This window comes from Myotis myotis, unplaced genomic scaffold (genome assembly GCF_014108235.1).
Source record: "Myotis myotis isolate mMyoMyo1 unplaced genomic scaffold, mMyoMyo1.p scaffold_m19_p_2, whole genome shotgun sequence".
Lineage (NCBI taxonomy): Eukaryota > Metazoa > Chordata > Mammalia > Chiroptera > Vespertilionidae > Myotis > Myotis myotis.
The window spans coordinates 151,991,333-152,012,378 of NW_023416324.1; the positions used below are offsets into that span (position 1 = coordinate 151,991,333).

Genomic DNA, 21,046 nt, shown 5'->3' on the forward strand with positions numbered 1-21,046 from the left:
TGGTCCTCTGACACAGCTCTCTGTCATTTCTAGGTGACACCTGTGCAGATACATTTATGGCCCCCAACAATCTATGGAGGAAAGACTATGGACCTTGTGCACTGTGGCCAGAAAATGAAAGGCTGGAGTTTAAAGGGTATGACTTTGGTCAAAAGTTTTGTTACTGCTCCCGTGAGTTTCTGCTATAGATATTCTTTCTAGAAGGTTTCAAAGGGAAACTGAGACAAAGAGGAGTTGGAGTAGAAAGGCTAGTTCATGGAGCAGAAAAAAATTCTTTTCACTTGTCACATTGTTAAATGAGTTCCTGGATCCATACAGATATATCCTTCTTTCTTTTGTTGCTGTTCTCCTCTTTTATCCTCTGGGATTCTAAATTCTTTGGCCCAGAGAAAAAAATATGGGTGTTCAGACTTCATTTTCTTAGTCTAGCAAACATCACAATTATATGAAAAAAAATGTTTTTATTTTCTCATCTTTATAAATGTAATAAAATAATTTTAATTTTTTTAGAAAAGTCTCTGACACTCTTCCTCCCCATTGTTTAAGAGACATTTCTTTGGAGCTTTTAGTAATTGTAGAAAAAGTTATTATAAGTTATTCTTCATCTAAATAACTAAACAGGTAAATACACTAAATGGAGAGCTAATCCTGTAATGTATGGCATTTGTGGCTGTTTAAATGGACTACTCTGAGATTTAAGGCTCTAGTACCTAATTTGAGGCCTCAAGATCTTTAAGCTTGAACAAGGTTCTATCAAGCAACTCTCTAACAATTGATTCTTTATTTTAAACATATTCTAGTCCTAGCCAGTTTGGCTCAGTGTGTAGAGCGTTGGCCTGCAGACTCGAGGGTCCTGAGTTCAATTCCAGCCAAGGGCACATGCCCGGGTTGTGAGCTCAGTCCCCAGTGGGGGCATGTGGGAGGGAGCCAATCAATGATTCCCTCTCATCATTGATATTTCTATCTCTCTCTTCCTCTCTGAAATCAATAAAAATATATTTAAAAAAACATATTCTGCTTTCAAATGTGATAGGATAAAAACAGGAGTGAATGGCAAGAGACTGCAGAGGGGAAAGGAATGCTAACAGGACTGGACTTGATATCCCTGGGCTGAAAAAGAGCACTAGAAACCTTCCCCTGTCCCTTGGAGAGAAAATATCTCTCACACATTCCATCTATTAATTCAGTTGTATTTAACAAGCCCCTCTTGTAAAATGCAAATCTGCCTTGTGAACCTGTAAACCTCATTCACACCTTATTGTTAATTACTTTGATGTTCTAGGATATGATCAACACTTATCTGATACTAGAGGCCTGATGCATGAAATTCATGCAAGGGGATAGGCCCTGGAAGCCCCTCACAGCCTCAGCCAGCCCTCACAGCCCCGGCTTCCTCTGGAAGGTGGTCCGGACGGTTGTTTGGAATGTCGTCCAGATGGTCATTTGGCTGTTTGGTCTAATTAGCATATTAGCTCTTTATTATATTATATAGGATTGGCAATCTAGGAATAAGCAAATAGCTCTGGATGGAAAAAGAGTAACTTTGGTGGAGTGGGGTGGAGGCGGTAGTGTAGGGGTTTCATTTGTGGGCAGTAGAACATACTGATATTTTTCAGTTTTGTCTAGGAGAGTGGCACTAGCTTGGGTACCACAAAATGAACACTTTTCTGATTACTAATGTCTGGCTGAGATCAGAACAGGTCTGGAAACCTGCAAACTTCAAGTTTTAAACACTTAGCCATAGCAAGTTAATTGTGTTTAGTCTTTCCTGGAAAGCTTTCTAGCTAATTCTCACTATCTCCAGAACTCATCAACCTTGGACTCCAGGATTCCTCTAGTTCAACCTCCCAGGTTTGAAGCTCAACTGATAAATGAATTTTTTAAAAATATGATCCAGTCTTCTTTCATTGTCTCTCTAGTTCTTTACCTTTTTGGAGATCATGGTATGTAATCCTAGAACATACTGGAAGAAGTTTCAAAAGAATATAAGTTGACATATTAATTCTATATCTATTTTAGTAAGTGCCATTTCATCTGATATCAAAAGGTTTAAAAATTTAAATTAGACTTCAGTTGACTTAAGCTACAAGTATTAGCTGGGCAGAAATTCAAGGAAAAATATTTTATGACATCTTATAATATTATTAATCACCTCTCCTTTTATATGAAAAATAAATATGCTAAAATCTTCACTGTTAAGAAAAGAGGTCATCTCTCCTGCCAAAATGGCTAATTTTAGTTTTTATGTGGTTGGATACATTTGTAAACTATTACATGAAAACATATGGTTGGAACATGCTTCTTCCTTCATGAGAGTTCCTCTTTTGGGGATGAAAAATTTTTCCTCAGTTGTTCCATGAGCTATTTTGTTGTGCTGATGGCTTGTTGTTCTAAATAATTTTCTTCCTTTTCCATTGTTAATGAAATGAATTCTAATAAGGAAAATAAAACCCTCTAATGAAAATCCCTTTCTTGTAGGGCTGGGAACTGATGTAGGACACAGGGGGACAGCCAACATTATGTTGCACGTTCTTCAATCTATTGGTCCCTTTGTGGTTTATTCACCTGAATGCATTTTGACAAGCAGTGAAGCATTGGCAGGAAAGGGATTTTTTGTGTGGCTAATTTTCAGTTACCTATGAAGTACTAGACACATTTTTCTTATTAAACATAAATCTACACATTTTTATTTCCATCAGGTGAGTGAATCACCATTTTTAAGGTATCCCGCTCATAAGGAGGAGTGAGAAGTCCCTGCAGCATTAAAATTTCACAAAGCCCGACCCTGAAGTTTTGGTATATGATTCTCAGTTTACCTTGGAGTGTGATAGCTATTAAGTTGGCATGGTCGAAGTGCAGTTCGTTCAAATGAAGAGGCTAATGTAGAACAACTGAGAATCCCTCCAACTATTTAATTTGATTTCTCACCTTATATTTGCCTTTACTTTTTCTTACCACACTTCTCCTTTCCCTACATATTTTATTCTCACACCTTCTGAATTCTGCCTGACAGGAGACTATACTGTTTTGGCACATGATAGGTTCTCTATAAAGATTTGGTAAATGCAAGAATAAATACCTGGAAAAATTATAAAGTAAACAATAGAAAATCTTAATTAGGCAAATTAATAAAGGTCCACCTTTGGTGAAAAGTACATGATAGTAAAAAGTGATTAAAAATTCTAAAAATATTTAGGAAAGACAAAGCCTAAAAGGTTAAAAATGAGAAATTCTATAATCAGAAAAGAAAAAAAATAATACAGCTCAACAGAATTGAAAGCACATATACAAGGAAGATAATCTATTGTTTATTAAAAATTAAATCGAAAGACTGGAATTAGAATGCTAGCTGGTGTTACTGTATCAAAGCAGAAAGTCATGAGCTTCCAGGTTGGTGAATGCATGAAGATGTACAGAAGGTAGTGCCTAGAGAGGGCCTAGGAGCCCTGTGCCCCTTCCCCATATCCGGCACTATGCAGCTCCTCCATCTGGCTGTTCTGTGTTACGTCCTTTTATTATAAACTGGTGATCTCTGTGCTCCAGGGAGACAAAGACTTCAAAGACCATAACCTGTAACAGGAGACTTTGTCCATTGGGAAAGATACCAATTAAAGACTCTCTCCAACCTTGTTGCAAGAGACCTTATCAGGTATTATACTAACTAATCCATGTGCAGCTAAATTTAAAGGTGTTAACTCTTGAATTCACATTTTTCATTAAAAAAATGGACATGGACAACAGGGGGATGAAAGCATGAGTGGGGGGGAGGAAGGGGGTTAATGCGGGGGGGGGGGGGACACATTTGTAATACCTTAACTAATAAAGAATTTAAAGATAAAAAAAAGGAGCCTAACCTCGAATCTGCCTGTTTCTGACACTTTCCTCATCCTGCAGTGGGCATCAAACACTCCTCAAGAATGAGAAGCTGCCAGAATCAGTTAGATAGCTATCCCAAGACATCGAGGAGGCCTGTATATCTACATAATTGATGTTGAAATGAAAAACCCGCTCGTTTGATTGTATTTACCTGTCTAATAATAATGTTAGTCATCATAATAGCTATCATTGTTCTTTTGGCTTTTCTCAAACCTTGTTCTTATATAGCCCAACTGGTAATAATTGCTGATGGTATATAAGATAACTTTTGTATGATCAAGAATACTTTCTTTTGGTGTTTCTTTTGAAATTTAGAAGGAATTTTATTGCAGGAGGAAAGGGATGTGTGTGTGTACTGAGGAGTATATGATATGCCCTATAAGTAAATGTGATACTAGATACAAAATATAGAAAAGTGAGACAGATAGCTAACTTGGATCATGATAGCTTGCAGGTAAGAAATGACCCAGCATGTTTTTTCTCTATAAGACCTCCTGCCTCCCATTTACCTGCCTTTTCCTTTTGAGGAAAAGTTGGCCTTTAATTTCCATCCAAGGTTTCAACCTTGCTCATCCCCAGTGGACCTCCATTTTAGCAAAACAAATTACAACAGTAAGACTTCCTAGGAATACGCCTTCCTAGCACCGTGGGACCCTGTTATCCACCAAAGGTTGTTGTCAGTGCATCCTTCAGATTGATTTATGACCAAAAGGGTGAATTATGGACAAAAAAGGGGCCATAGAGTAAACATGACAAACCCAGGGGAGGCAGAAAATAATCATATCGGATGGTCTGAACATAAAAATTCCTAACTAAAAGCATGTCATGACAGGTAGTCACATGATAGGCCTGTAGCTTCCTTGATAAAGGTCAGTCTTTACGTAAAGTAAGTCTATTGTTTGTTTGTGGGGTTTTTTTTGCATCTAGTATAACATACCTTTGAAATGTCAGAGTAATCTCCTTTTCCAGAACTCTCAGGGCACACCCACCACACTAGAACAGGAATCTACAAAAATTCTCGTTACCTTGTTCCCAGAATACCATCTCTATGTGCTGTAAGTGTTATTCTTAACTATCCTGTATGCACCAATGTAAAAGAAGCATGTGTCTCTCCATTTTGCTTTTTATCCAGTTCCAGAGATTTCCCCACTTTGCTTTCTTCCACCTCCTTAATCTACCACCAATGGATTTTATATAATCCTCTTTGTCTCCTCATTTGATTCTAATGTATAAAATAAACTGTAAAACTGGCATTTTCTCAATTCTTTGATATTTTGCTTTCCAGCAATTGTCATTAGTTTGGTTCAAATAAACTCATAAATTTTTTTTAAAAAGAAGCAAAAAAATCAGTTCTTTCTGCTCCAACTTTAGAGAGAACAATTCTCTAATGCCAGCAAAAGCAGAATAGGGAAAGATGTTTGGAATTTAAGAACTGCAGTAGAAAACAAACAAACAAAACTATATGTTCAAGATAAGCCACATGGCTTGTGTGGTAACCAGCTTCCACGATGACCCCTTATGATCCCTGCCTCCTGGTTCCTCACAACGTTTGTATAGTCTTGTCTACAGTGTATCAGGGTTGGTCTGTGTGACCAATACTATATGGGACAAGTAATGAGCTGTGAGTGTCACTGCCAGGTCAGAATAGCCATTACTGCTTATCCTTACTCTCTGCAGCACTCACTCTGGGGAAGCCCACTTCTGTGTTGTGAGAGCACTCAAGCAGCCCTATGGAAAGGTCCATGTGGCAAGGAACTGAAACCAGCAGGCAATACTGGCTTTGGGGCCATGTAAGTGAGCCTCCCTGGAAGTGAATTCTCAAGCGTCAGCCAAGCCTCCTATGACTGCAACTCCCGCTGACATCTTGATTGCTACATCATGAAAGTTCTGAAACCACAACCACCCCACTAAGCTGCTCCTGAATTCCTGATGATGAGAGATTCCTGAGAGATAATACATGCTTATTGTTGCAAGTCACTAGGTTTTGAAGTAACTTTTTCAAGGAATAGATAGCTGATATAGTGACTATGGCTTTTCTTTGGTATCTCAGGTGCACAGAGTTGGAGTAATCGTAATCCTTGGTATTTGATGCATACTTAGTACTGGTCCATGCTTGGTTTACTTTTATTCACATAGTTATTTTCTAGTGAATTAATAAACACCACAAACTAAGCCTTTGAAAAAAGATCTTGGAGCTTTATAATAATTTACATCTATCCATATAGTTTACCCCATCTTATTTTCTTGCCTCTTCCACCTAAGATAACCACTATCCTGATTCTTTATTTATCATGTCTATTTTTCTTTTTATGCTTTACTACCTCTATAGCTCTTTGTAAATTTATGTTTGTGTATATACATATACGTATATATCATGTGGGCAATATGTATGTATGGGTGCTTTTAACTTTATAAACTGTTGTTATGCTCTATATAATGCTTTTGGGATTTAATTAATTTCACTTAATATTATACTGTTAAGGTATATGCAAGTTGGTGCATATTACTGCAATTCATTCATTTTGGTTCTAATTATTGATGTTGCCAAGGTGTTCGGTCAGAAAGAAAAATAAGACTAATAAGCCCTAACATCTAAGAATTATGTAGTATGAGTAGTCAGGATAATGCATATTTTGGATATAATTTAAATGAATTCACTAGCTCTAGAAATAAAAAATAAACAAAAATTAATTTAGAAATTAAAACAATTTCTTTTCCTATGGATAATGGATATTCAATAGCATATTTTAGTAAACCATATATGTTTATCGTTAATATAATAGTTTATTATACACACACATACACACTCACACACAAACTATGGGCCCTACCAATGTTTGCTAAAGTGATATTACAAAGCTCAAAGACCTATAAAAATATAATAGAAGTTGCCTAGATAAAAATAAAACATAGTGTTCTAAAGAACCCATTGTGGGACACTACATTATGGGTATGTGAATACTGAAGATATTCTACTCAGAATTTATATAATATATTTTAATTTAAATAATATTTATGTAACGAGATATTTTTTTACTAATAACTGCTCTCAAACACAAATATATTATCAAAGAATTCCTATCCATGATTACTTAATATCCACCTTAAAACTTTATGAATATAATCTAAAGTATTACTGACAAATCTAATTAATTGTACAACCAAATGATGAGGATCTTTCAACCTTACATCTCACCTTCTTCCCAATCACACAAAGATTATATTCTTTTGTCTTAATAGTACTATCCGGAAACAGGCCTCATTTGTTAATTCCAGAAATGTTTAAACTATATTTGTTTCAGCAGCTGTTTCCTGATATCTTTCTGGCTGGCATTAGCTTACAGTGAATAGTATTGTTGAATGTCAAAGTTATTTTATTTTAATATTATTATTAGTTCCCCTGCATTGGCCCTCCTCCCCAATGCCTCAAAGAGGGATGTTGAGTCATGGATATTTAATATGACTCCTTGAGCTAAATAGACTTCTAGTACAAGAAGACTTTTGTTTTGGAGCAGCAAAATTAACTTTACCTATTAAATTTGGATTTATTTTAGACAATTGGCTTTACCAAATAGACACAGACACTTTTCTCTGACATGACACAATTACAAAGAATGCATGTGAAAACTATCTACAAAGCAGGAATATTTCTTTCTTAGTTCTTCACTGAACAAAATGTGTGGACATGAGAACTAGAAAGAAGAGAAATGTTGATGAGCCCTCAGCTATGGCATCAGGTCTGAAGCATGGAGCAGGTCAAAGAACACAGAGGACTTGTAGTGGAATTCCCAAAAGTGACTGGAAGTACTACTGGAGCAGTCAGTCACCTTTTCATCCTTAGTCATAAATAATAGGACATACCATTTTAGGAATAATTTTTTTCTCAAATTTTTCAGTTTTCAAAAAACCTCTACACAAAAAAGGACTATTTGAAAAGCAGCTAAGTGGGAGAGTAATAAGATTCTGTGGGCCAAAAAGGAAGCCACCCTTGCCTTGACGCCCTCTCTCTGTAGGACTGAGGCAGATGAAAGAAGTTTAGGAAACTTTTATGGGGGATGAGAAAAAGTGGAAGCCCTAACATAAGAAGAATGAAAGCCACATTTCCTCCTCTGTACTAGAGTTTATATTTAGAGAAAGAAGAGTCGACTTCTAACAAAACTTCTCCTTCCTAATGAAAATCCGATTAGGGGCGTTTGCAATGGTCAAGGCACAAGGCACTGGGCAATGGCAAAGAGAAAGGGAGACCAGGTTTAAGGTTTGCTTTGGAGGTTGAACTGATAGAATGTGGTGAGAACAAGCTATATTGTACAATAAGCCAAAAAATAGAATAATCTCTTTCTTGCAGTCTATTGTGTAATGGAGAGTGAGTTGACTTTTATACTGCAAATGTAAAGAAAACAAAAGTTTCATTCATCTTTCTGTAAAGATGCCAGTCTAATTTGCTATTAAATTTCCATTCAAATGCTCTATTTTGTTTAGTTACAAGGGATTTGCTGCTCTTAAACTTTCCCAGGCCGTTTGTATGAAAGTCAGTTGCTAAGATTATCCCTAAGGGAAACCTGCAAAATGTTGCAAGATAAATGACCTCAGTACAATATGCAGAGTAAGTAGAAGAGAAGGATTAAGAGTTACCTTTAGAAAGGAAAAGATTTCGAATTCTGGGCTAGAGTTGCTGGTTAATCACTAATTGGAAGAAATTTGGTCAGGGTAGTTTTACACTTTCCAAAAAAGGGAGGACTTTTACATTTTTCCTCTTGGGAATAAAGGTAAGAATTATCACAGAGAGAAATGTTCTTTTTCTTCTTCCTCCAGCTACACAGCTCTTCCTTGGGTGACTCAAAGGAAGCCACAGTGGCAGCTGGGAGGTCGCAAAGGTTTTAAGTGAGGTTAAACTTGTGGGAAAGCTTTTGGCAACTTATTTAGGCTGAGTAAAAGAAGTAATGTGATATGCTAGGCAAAGCATGAGTTTAGATCGGATAGCTATGAATTTAAAACCAAATTTCAGTACTTATCATCAGCATCATCTTGAGCAAGTTAGCCAACCTGTTTAAACTTCAGTTTAGTCATCTCTAAATTGATGATCAACTATGAGGCCTGTGTTACACATATAGGTGGGGCAACAATAGGTTTACAGTTGTGAATACTTGAAACTTAGAATTTATTCTTGTATTATTAATTATTGTATTTTGCATACAAATAACTGTAAACCTACTTTTGCCCCAGCCTGTATTATGCAGGCACTCAGTTGGTACTGAGTACTTCTTTAATATCTTTCTAAACTGGACTGGGAGTAAGGAGCTAGTAATCATACATTTATGGGAGAAAAGGAAAAGATATTTGATCCCAGAGCACTATCTGGTGGTAACAATCATTTGACAATTGACCAGTGGACTTTGCTGACATCTATTCATTTACTAACTAATAAAATCTTAGAAGTGGAAGATAAAGGATTATTTTCTAACATCTATCATTTGGGGGTGTGGGGAAAGGATCAGACCTAAGAAACAGAAGATAATGCTAGATAAGCATAAGGTTAATCTTTTAGGGATTTTTTTTATAAGCATATGGTGGTTCAGTGTTCCCACATTATAGATCATGCTCTCTACCTATACAATGATATGGCTATCTATCAGAAGAGTAAAAGGAGGCACCTTACCTGTAAATTGTAATGAAACGTTGTGCTATCTTTGACTACTGAATGTGTTATAATATTCCTTTGATTATTGTCTCAGCACCCCAGTTAATAAAAATTTTACTAAGGAACCTATTAATTAACATAATATTTATTACTTATTACATACTAGACATTGTACCAATCACACTATTAGTATTTTAAATATCATTAATAGCATTAAACGTATTATGTACTAGAGGCCTGGTACACGAAATTCGTACACTGGGGGGGGGGGGGGGCTCTGTCTGGCTTGCGCCCTCTCTCATTCCAGGACCACTCGTGGGATGTCCACCTGCCAGCAGTCAGACATCCCTGTCGCAGTCTCACAGTCCAGGACCCCTTGCTCCTTACTGCCTGCCTTCAGCAGAGGAAGGCAAGGCTCCCACCACCGCTGGGCTCGCCAGCTGTGAGTCCAGCTTCTAGCTGAGCAGCGCTCCCCCTGTGGGAGTGCACTGACCATCAGGGGGAAGCTCCTGCATTGAGCTTCTGCACCCTGGTGGTCAGTGCGTGTCATAGCAACCGGTTGTTCCACTGTGCAGTTGATTTGCATATTAGGATTTTAGTATATAGGACTAGAGGCCCAGTGCACAAAAATATGTGCACTCGGGGGGGGGGGCACTCAGCCCACTTGTGCTCTCTCGGGACCCCTCGGGGGATGACCACCTGCTGGCTTAGGCCCGCTTCCCCAGGGGATTGGGCCTAAGCGGGCAATCAGACATTCCTCTGGCAGCCCGGGAGCCCTCGGGGAATGTCCACTTGCCAGCGGGGAGCAGGCCTCAGCTGCAGTCAGACATCCTTAGCACTGCTGAGGAGGTGGGAGAGGCTCCCACCACCACTGCTGTACTGGAAGCCCTCAGCCTGGCTTGTGGCTGAGCAGAGCTCCCCCTGTGGGAGCGCACTGACCACCAGGGGGCAGCTCCTGCATTGAGCGTCTGCCCCTGGTGGTCAGTGTGTGTCATAGTGACCAGTCATTCCCAGTTGTTCTGCTGTTAGGATAGAGGCCTGGCGCACGGGTGGGGGCGGGCTGGTTTTCCCTGAAGGGTGTCCTGGATCAGGGTGAGGGTCCTGCTGGGGTGCCTGACCAGCCTGGGTGAGGGGCTGATGGCTGTTTGCAGCTGGTCACACCCCCTTGAGGGTGGGGGTCCCCACTGGGGTGCCTGGCCAGCCTGGCTGTTTGCACGCTGGTCACACCCCCTTGAGGGTGGGGGGTCCCCATTGGGGTGCCTGGCAAGCCTGGGTGAGGGGCTGATGGTTGTTTTCAGGCTGGCCACACCCCCTTTAGGGTGGGGGGTCCCCACTGGGTTGCCTGACCAGTCTGGGTGAGGGGCTGAGGGCTGTTTTCAGGCTGGCCAAGCACCCTGGTGATGGAAGCTCCCAGCCTCTCCTTTTTTTTCTTTTTATTCTGAGATTTATTTACCTTCTATAATTGAAACTTTGTAGCCTTGAGTGGAGCTCAGAGCTGGCCAGGGCAGGCAGAAAGCTTGGCTTCCTCCATCGCCAGGGGCAACCCAAGCCTCTTGCTTTCTCCAGCTCCATGGCCACGGCTGGCAGAAAGGAGGTATCTGGGGTTTATTTATCTTTTATAATTGAAACTTTGTTGCCTTGAGTGGAGCTCAGAGCTGGCCATGGCAGGCGGGAAGCTTGGCTTCCTCCATCACTAGAGCAACCAAGCCTCCTGCTCGCTCCAGCTCCGTGGCTGCCGGCCACCATCATGGTTGGGTTAATTTGCATATAGTCACTCTGACTGGCTGGTGGGCGTGGCTTAAGGTGTAGCAAAGTTATGGTCAATTTGCATGTTTGTCTTTTATTAGATTAGAATCAGCCGTGCGCAAACTACGGCCCGTGGGCCGGACCCGGCCCGTTTGAAATGAATAAAACTAAAAAAAAAAAAAAAAAGACCATACCCTTTTATGTAATGATGTTTACTTTGAATTTATATTAGCTCACACAAACACTCCATCCATGCTTTTGTTCCGGCCCTCCGGTCCAGTTTAAGAACCCATTGTGGCCCTCGAGTCAAAAAGTTTGCCCACCCCTGGATTAGATAGTAACAGTAGGAACCATTTATTGAATGCTTACTGTGTACCACATTTTATGCTAAACATTTCATATAAATTTTCACAGTTCATATTCAAAGACCTAATGAGCTATGTATCATTAGTTAAATGAGGAGATAGGACAATATTTTCTTGTTAAAGAAAACTCACCATGTCCAAATTTTCTAAGCACTGATAGAATAGAATGGCAAAATCTTAAATTTAGAAAGTGTCATTCATAAAAGTGTACTGTTAACTACTTTTACTAATTTATACTCTATGCAATAATAACATGACATCACTCAGGACTGTCCGCAAAAAGATAGCATTTGATCAATTTTACATAATAATCCATGAAAATAACAATTTAAGAACAGAGCAAAATTTCATCTGAAATAACAGAGAAAATTTAGAAAAATCAAACACATTAGCTTGACTGGAATTCATCCCGATGTATTTCATAGTTCATAAATATAGTAGGTGAAGATCATGTACACTGTCAGGGGGTTATCATTAAATTTCAACCCAAAGGCAACAAACTTAGGCAATACAAATATAGAAAATAGTGCTTCCTAAAATAAAAGTAAAGCAAGTACCACAATTTATTCCAGTTCCTACTCTTTTGACTTACCAGCAGCCTCAGAAATTAAAGATTTAAAGATTTAAATCTAATACTACTTTCAAGCAGTTGACCAATATGTTACTAAATAAAATTATCTTCATAGCATTCCAAGTGTCTCACAGTTCAAAAATGTAACCTATATCCATCTATTTTCTACCTTCCCAAATAATACAGTAACTTATTTATCCCATAGTTTAATCTGGCAGAGAAGCCAAAGAAGATAGGATATGCTTTCATTGTTATTTTACTTCAAGGGAAGAAATGCAATATAAACAATATGGACAACCTTACTTTTGTGCCTGTATCAACCACAATGCTTTTACTACTCACTCTGATGCTGACCAAATGCAAAATGTTACCATTCAATCAGATGAGTCTCCACAAAGTTAGAAACATTGTTAAGTCAACTTCATAAAGTAAAGTAAACAAACAGACTCCAGAAATTCCAGTTCTTGAGAAGCTGATTACACACAAAAGGGCTTAAAAGTGAAAGGGTTAGTAGAAAATCCTCGTTTCTTTTAAAAAAAGAACGTGGAATTCCCTGAGATTCTTTTCTAACTACTAACAATGCTGTAGATCCTCACAGCCTAAAAGGGTGCATAATGGAGCCCAGTCTCTGCCTGGTGACTCAGGTATACTTCATCAGGATGTACTTCCTCTGTTGGAGGGTCACATTGAGACAGAAATTCCACATGTGTCATAGGAAGAAAATTACTCAATCTCAAATTCTTATATATAAAAACTAATTGCAATCCAAACAATGAATTCAGTACCATTGGTGGTATTTTGCCTCTAGAACAAGGGTGAGCAAACTTTTTGACTCGAGGGCCACAATGGGTTCTTAAACTGGACCGGAGGGCCGGAAGAAAAGCATGGATGGAGTGTTTGTGTGAACTAATATAAATTCAAAGTAAACATCATTACATAAAAGGGTACGGTCTTTTTTTTTTTTTAGTTTTATTCATTTCAAACTGGCCGGATCCGGCCCGCGGGCCATAGTTTGCCCACGGCTGCTCTAGAATGCTTTTCCTTTTTGCCTCTAGAACATAGTTCAAATTACTTTAAATTTACACTAGTAAGTTATACACATTTCCCAACTCTTTTATAAAAGGACTAGAGGCCTGGTGCATGGATTCATGCACCAGTGGGGTCCCTCAGCCTGGCCTGCAGCCTCTTGTAATCCAGGACCCCCTGGAGGATATTGCATAGCCGGTTTCAGCCTGATCCTTGCAGGCCCGATCCAGACAGGAGGGAGCCCGATCCTGTGTGTTAAGCGTCTATCTCCTTGTAGTCAGTGTGCATCATAGCAACTGGTCGACCGGTTGTTCGGTCACTTAGGCATATATATATATATATGCTAAAAGAAATAACTTCTAAAGGCAAGTTGGAGATTTCATTTTAAAAGTAGTAATAATAAGAATAGCAGTATTAAGATAATACTGATTAATAACTAAATGCACACTATGCATTAGGCACTATATTTAGTGTTTTATATGCATTAATAAATTAATAAAGCTATCGATACTTTTGAGAACCTACTTCAGACTAGGTACTACACAAAATGTAGTCACACAAAAGATAGAAGCCATTTTAATTATGCAACTGAGCTGAAAATATAATGGATAAGAGTATCATGAAAGAATTTTTGGTACATCTGAGGAGGTTCCTTCATATTTCTTCCATTGACTTGCTCCAAATATCTGTCTACTTTAAAAAAATACTATAATAATTAAAAAAAAAAACTATTCACAAAGAGAACTCCCACTCTTTTATTTAAAGCACTGATTCTTAACTTTTTAACACACATAGTATTTTCTACTATTTCTGAAAAATCACTGTCAAGTAGCCATAAAAATAGTTTTCAGAGATGCATAGCCCCAGATGAATTCTTATATTATATATATTGAACTCCATCCACAGTTTCCGATGCCATGTACTTTTATCTGGCAACATTTTCTTCTGTTATATTTCTGTATCCCTAAACTAAGGAATATCAGCATTTACAGCAATATTCTGAGTGTTCCCACAAACGCATATATTCCTATGAAGACCAAGAAAACAAGATGAAAACATGAGAATTATAGTATTCTGAAGTCCTTTTAGTTTTCTTCTTTTTTCTCAAAACACTCAACCATAAATGTAATTATTAGGCCTACCTATTGCTCCCTCCTTCCTTCCTTCCTCCCTCCCTCCCTCCCTCCCTCCCTCCCTCCCTCCCTCCCTCCCTCCCTTCCGTTTTTGCTAGTTCTCACCTGAGGATATTCTCCCACTGATTTTTAGAGAGAGTAGAAGGGAGGGAGGCGCTGGGGGGGTGGGGGAGAGAGAGAGAGAGAGAGAGAGAGAGAGAGAGAGAGAGAGAGAGAGAAACATCAATGTTGAAGACACATCCATTGGTTGCCTCCTGCACACACCCCAACTGGGGCTGTGATCAAACCCAAAACCCAGGTATGTGCCCTCAACCGAAACTGAACCCACAACCTTTCAGTGAGCAGGCTGATGCTCCAACCACTAAGCTATAACCAGCCAGGAACCTACTGCTTATATCTCATAGGCTAAATCTTTCATTAGGCCTAAAATATAGGGCTCTTAATTTATGACTTGAACATAAATATCAGTTGCTTAATTATTATTTTCATGGTCATTTTAAGTTATTTCAACCATAAGTGTTTTAATTCCCCAAATATCCTAAGCTGTCACAGTACAAATATACTCCCATGACATTCCTGTATGCTAACCTGGTAATGTAGGTGAAGTAAAGTTTCATTAAAATATATGATGTAAATTGGTACATTATGAAGATTTAAAAGTTGAACAATATACATTTTAGTCATAGGATGTAAGAGGCAGTCAGGCCTTCAGAACTTTTGATGCTTCACTTTAAAACATCATTTATCATTGTGATAAGGCTGAGGTCAGGTTTCTAAAAATGCAACTTGTTAAAAGCAGGAATAAATGAATGAGGGATGAGTCAGCTTGTTTGATGGAAAGGGTAAAAAATACTTCAAAAGCACACCACATGACTTGGTAAATATTCAGTGTATCAAAATGTACTTGCCATCTGGTGTTGATAGACTTAGAATATGTGTTAAAAAAAAAACAACAAGAAAGGAAATAACTCAGCCAGGTTAATGTGCTCTTGTCTACATTTCATAATTCAGGTATTAAGTGCTTTAATAAATATTCACTACAAAAGAAAGGCTGCATTATAGTCAGATTTGGGCAATATTTGTTGGGGGTGGGTAGAGAGGAGTAAAATAACATAAGACCTGATGACACCTACATAAGCTACAAACAAAAAAGTGTTTTAGGTAAAGCAGAGTTCTCCATCACATGTCAATACTTCCAGGACACCAACCTCACAGCTAAACAAAGGGAAGTGGGAAGCCTATATTTAGAAAGAAACCAAAATTCTGCTTATTGTCACCTTTGAATATTAAGTTATTCTTTTCTTTGCCTATTACTATTTAAAGATATATATAATAAACCAGAGACTAAAGAAAATTTGGTTGGATAGTGGAAAGAAGGAGAAACCAAAAAGCCCTTTGAAGTTTTAAGCTAGAGTTTGCTATTAACTTTGCAATATGTAATCAAATAAAAAGTAAATGTTTCTTTGTTACTAATGTTGTGGCTCCACCCCATAACAAAGAAACAGAATTTCCGGAGGATGAGGCTCAGGAATCAGGATTTTAAAAAGATTCCCAGGTGATTCTAATGTGCAGCCAAGATTGAGAACCACTGATCTAGAGTATACAGAAGGAGGTGCGGGGGTTATATGCAAATACAATGGCATTTTACATAAGGGACTTAAGCACCCTCAGATTTTGGTATCTATGGGGAATTGTGGAACCAATCCCCTGTGGATGGATAATGAAGGGCAACTGTATACACCTGTGTGATCACCATCCTAAAAAAGATATAGAACCTTTTTTTGTGTGCCCTTTCAATCAATTTCCACCTCTTATAAATAACCAATATCCTGATTTTTATCACCATAGATTAGTTCTGCCTTCACATAAATGGAACCATACAATGTGTAGTCTTTTGGGTCCTGGCTTCTTCTACATAATCTGTTTCTGAAATTCATCCACATTATTGCCCGTGTGATAGTCCATTCCATTTTGTTTTGTTTGCTTATTAGCATTTTATTCTATGAATATACCAAATTTTGCATAACAGTTTTCTATATTAGGCTGTTTTTAGTTTTAAGTAATTATGAATAAAGTTACTATAATGTTCTTGTATAAGTCTTTTTGAGTGCACAGTTTTCATGTGTTATTGGTAAATTCACAAAAAATGCATTACAAAATAAAAGGTTAGATATTTGTTTACCTTTATAAGATACTGACCCAATGTTCCAAAGTGGAACATTCTCAGTAGTAAATGTAAGAATGCCAAGTATTCAATCTACATCCTTGTCAACACTGAATGTGTCAGGTTTTTTTAAATTTTAGTTATTTTAGTAAACAAGAACTATGGTTTTGTGGTTTTATTTTGAATTTCAGTAATAACTAGTGGCACTGAATGCCTTTTTTATGAGCTTATTGCCATCTTATATCTTCCATTGTGAAACACCTACTCAAGTCATTTTAAAATTTTGTTTGTCTACTTGTTATTAATTTTTAGTCATTCCTTACATATTCTGGACATGAATTCTTTGTTATTATACGAGTCACAAATATTTCACCCAATCTGTTGCATGCCTTTTCATTTTCTTTGTGTTTTTTTTTACAAAGAGGAAGAGAGATAGAGAGCCAGAAACATCGATGAGAGAGAAACATCGATCAGCTGCCTCCTGCACAACTCCCACCGGGGATGTGCCCGCAGCCAAGGTACATGCCCTTGACCAGAATCGAACCTGGGACCCTTCAGTCCGCAGGCCGACGCTCTATCCACTGAGCCAAACCGGCTTTGGCTTCATTTTCTTATTGTCTTGAAAATTAGAAGTCTTTAATTTGGATAAGGACTGATTTATCATTTTTTTCTTTTATGTGTAGGGCTTTCTGTGTCCTTTAAACAAAGGTTATGAGATTTTTTCCCCCTTATGAGTCATTTTAGAAGCATTACAATCGACTAATTTAGGTCTATTAAATTAATTTTAATGCGTAGTGTGTAAGACAGAGGCCAAGAATTAATATTTTTCCTTATGTCTATCCAGTTGTTCAACCACATTTGTTTAAAAGAGTTTCCTTCTCCCACTTAAACTATGTTGTCAGTTGTTGATATCAATTGAACATATTTTCAGAGGTGATATCTGGACTCTCAATTTTGTTACAATTATCTGTTTGTGTTTTTTTTTAACGGGGTTGGTATAATCTGTCTTTATTACTATATTTATGGAAAGCCTATAAGTTAGATAATGTGAATATCAAAACTTGTTTTTTGTCTAGCTTATTTGCAATTCAATATGAATTTTAAAATTAGTTTGATGATTTCTCTAGAAATTACAAAAAGCACACAAACTGTTGAGATTTTGACTCAGATTGTTGACTCTATAGATCAGTTTGGAAAGAAATGACACTTTAACAACATTGAGTGTTCATCCATGAACAATGGGTATTTCTTAAGGCCTAATTAGTTTTTATTGTAGAGGCCTTATATTTCTTTAACACACTTATTCCTAAGTGTTTTATATTTCTTGCTTTTGTAAATAGACTTCAAAGTTCATATGCATATTATTTGGCACTACTACATAAAAATGTAATCAATTTTTTTGTATTATGATTCTGTGACCTTCCTAAATGCACCTCTGGGCTCCAGTAATTGTTTTGTATATTCCTTAAGATTTTCTAATGTAAACAATCACGTTATATGCGGTATACTTTTCTTCTTTCCTATCTGTATACCTTTAATTTATTTTTCCTGCTTTAGTACTCTGGCTAGGATTTTTAGTACACTGTTGATCAGAAATAGTAAGAATAGATATCCTTTTCCTGTACTAGAAAGCATTTATTCAATCTTTCATTAAGTATGATATCAATTGTAGGTTTTCATAGAACTGTTTCATTAGATTAAGGAAGTTCCTATCTCTTCCAGTTTTCTGAGAGTTTTTATTATATATTCTTGTTAAATAATTTCAAATGATTTTTTGCATCTATTGAGAAGATAATATTTTTCTCTTTTATTCTACTAATATGATGAATATACATTGATTTATTTTCAAATGTTAAACAAAACTTGCACTCCCAAGATAAATTCCAATTGGCCATGAGGTATTACCCATTTTATTTACTGTTAGACTTTATTAGCTAATATTTTTAAAAGATTATTACATCCAGATTCATGAAGGATACTCTCCTATGATTTTCTTACATCTTTTTTCAGGTTTTGCTAACAGGATTATGTTGTTCTCATGAAACAATTCAGGAAGTGTTTTCTTCTGCTATATTTTCTGAGAGTTTTGAAGGAAATATATTCTCCAAGGAAACTGTTGAGCCTGGGGTTGTCATTTTAGGAATGTTTTTGATAAATTCAATTTCTTTAATAAAAATAGGGTTATTCAGATTTTCTTTTTTCTGTGTCAGTTTTCTAAGGAACTTATCTATTTCATTACAGTTGTGGAAATTATTTGCATGAAGGTTTCATTATATTTCCTTGTTATCCTTTCAGTGTTTGGAATATGTAATGATATCTCCTCTTTCATTATTGCTATTGGTAATTTGTATCTTTTCTTTTTGATCATTCTTGTTAGAGGCTTATCAATCCTAATTGTCTTTTTTAAAAAATCAAGCTTTGCCTTTATAAATGCTGTTTGTTTTCTATCTTTTGGATTTTTGTCTTATTATTTACTAGAGGCCCGGTGCACAAAAATTTGTGACTGGCGGAGAGGGGGGTCCCTCAGCCCGGCCTGTGCCCTCTCACAGTCTGGGACCCCTCGGGAGATAACAACCTGCTGGCTTAGGCCCACTCCTGGGTGGCAGAGGGCAGGCCCAATCCCTAGGTGCCTGCCCCGCAGCCCCTGGTCCAGCTCAGAGCAGGGCCGATTGGGGAGTTGGGGCGCCGCCCCCTGTCATGCACAGAGCAGGGCCGATCAGGAGGTTGTGATGCCACCCTCAGTCACACTCAGGGTAGGGCCAATTGGGGGGTTGGGGCGCCGTCCCCTATCACACTCCAGGCATGGTCGATGGGGAGGTTGGGGCGCTGCCCTGTCACGCACAGAGCAGGTCCCATGAGGGGGTTGGGGAGCTCCCCCCATCAGGCACGGAGCAGGGCTGATCAGGGGGTTGGGTGCCTTCCCCTGTCATGAACAGAGCAGGGTGGATAGGGAGGTTGTGGCCCCACCCCCTGTCACACACAGAGCCGCAGGGCGATCAGGGGGTTTGGGCGCTGCCCCTGTCACGCTGCTCCAGGGGCCAGGAGGCCTCGAGGTTCCGCTGATCCTCGTACTGGGAGGCATATTACCCTTTTACTATATAGGATAGAGGCCTGGTGCACGGGTGGGGGCCGGCTGGTTTGCCCTGAAGGGTGTCCTGGATCAGGGCGGGGTCCCGCTTGGGTGCCTGGCCAGCCTGGATGAGGCAATGATGGCTGTTTGCCTCTGGTCACACACCTTCAGGGTGGGGGTCCCCACTGGGGTGCCTGGCCAGTCTGGGTGAGGGGCTGAAGGCCGTTTTCAGGCTGGCAGGTGACTGAAGCTCCCAACCGCTCCTTTTTTCCATTCTTGGATTTATGGCTGTCACTGTAGCTGAGAGCCGGCTTTAGCTGTGAGACCTCGCTGCTGAAAGCAGGTTTCTGGCTTTGTTTACTTTCTGTATTTGAAACTTCGTTGCGACTCCAGTTCTGAGATCCCGGCTGACTGAAAACAGGTTTCTGGGGTTTTGTTTAGCTTCTATATTTGTAATAATGTTTCTTGGCAGCTCAGAGCCCAGCAGCGGCAGGCGGGGAACATTGGAGTCCTCCATCACTGAAGCAAGCAAGCCTCATGTTAACTTCAAGCTGCCTGGCTGCCAGCCGCCACCTTGGCTGGCAGTTAATTTGTATATCGCCCTGATTAGCCAATGGAAAGTGTAGCGGATGTACGGGCTAATTACCATGTTTCTCTTTTATTAGATAGGATTTTTTTCTTCAACTACTTTTGGGTTTAATATGACCATATTTTTCTTCTTTATTGAAGTGGAAATCTATCTCATTGATTTTAAACCTTTCTTCTTTCTTACAATTTAGGAATAAAACCTCTAGATTTGTGCTGAGCCCTTCTTAAACCCATGCTATAAATTACAATATATTACATTTTCAGTATAACTTGATTTAAAATATTTTATAATTTTCCACATGAATTTATCTGTTCAACTATGGGATATTTATAAGTTTGCTGTTCAATTTCCAAATGCTCTTTTCTAGATATCTTATCGTTTTTAATTTCTAATTTAATTACATTATGGTCAGGGAACACATTGTATTTCAATCTTTTGAAAATATTTGAAACTAATTTGATGGCCCAGATTGTGGTGTACCTTGATGAAAGTTCCATATATAATTGTAAAGAATGTATATTTTCAGGTATAGTGTTTTATAAATGTCAACTAGGTCAATGGGTTTGATGATGTTTTGAATATCTTGAATATCTTGAGTGATTTTCTGTCTACTTATTCTATCAAGTACTGAGGGGGGAGTATTAAAATTTCTAATTGATATTATGAATTTAACTATTTTTCTGTTTTTTTTTTCTTTCTTTCAGTTTCTACATTACATAATGCTTATGCCTTCATAATAATTTGACAGATACCATTTTAAAATATCCTTGTTTATCTTCAATAATATGCCTTCTCTTAAAGTCTACTCTACTACTAATATAGTCAATATAACTTTTTAATGCTTATTACTTATATTCTCCATTTCTCC

The 21,046-nt window shown here is 38.2% G+C and overlaps 1 protein-coding gene across 13 annotated transcripts in view; it reads right to left on the reverse strand.

The window, feature by feature from the left end:
• The window catches only part of ZBTB20 (zinc finger and BTB domain containing 20), an 892,970-nt gene that overhangs the window by 335,569 nt on the left and 536,355 nt on the right, over positions 1–21,046 (reverse strand). The gene's annotated exons all lie outside the window — the stretch shown is intronic.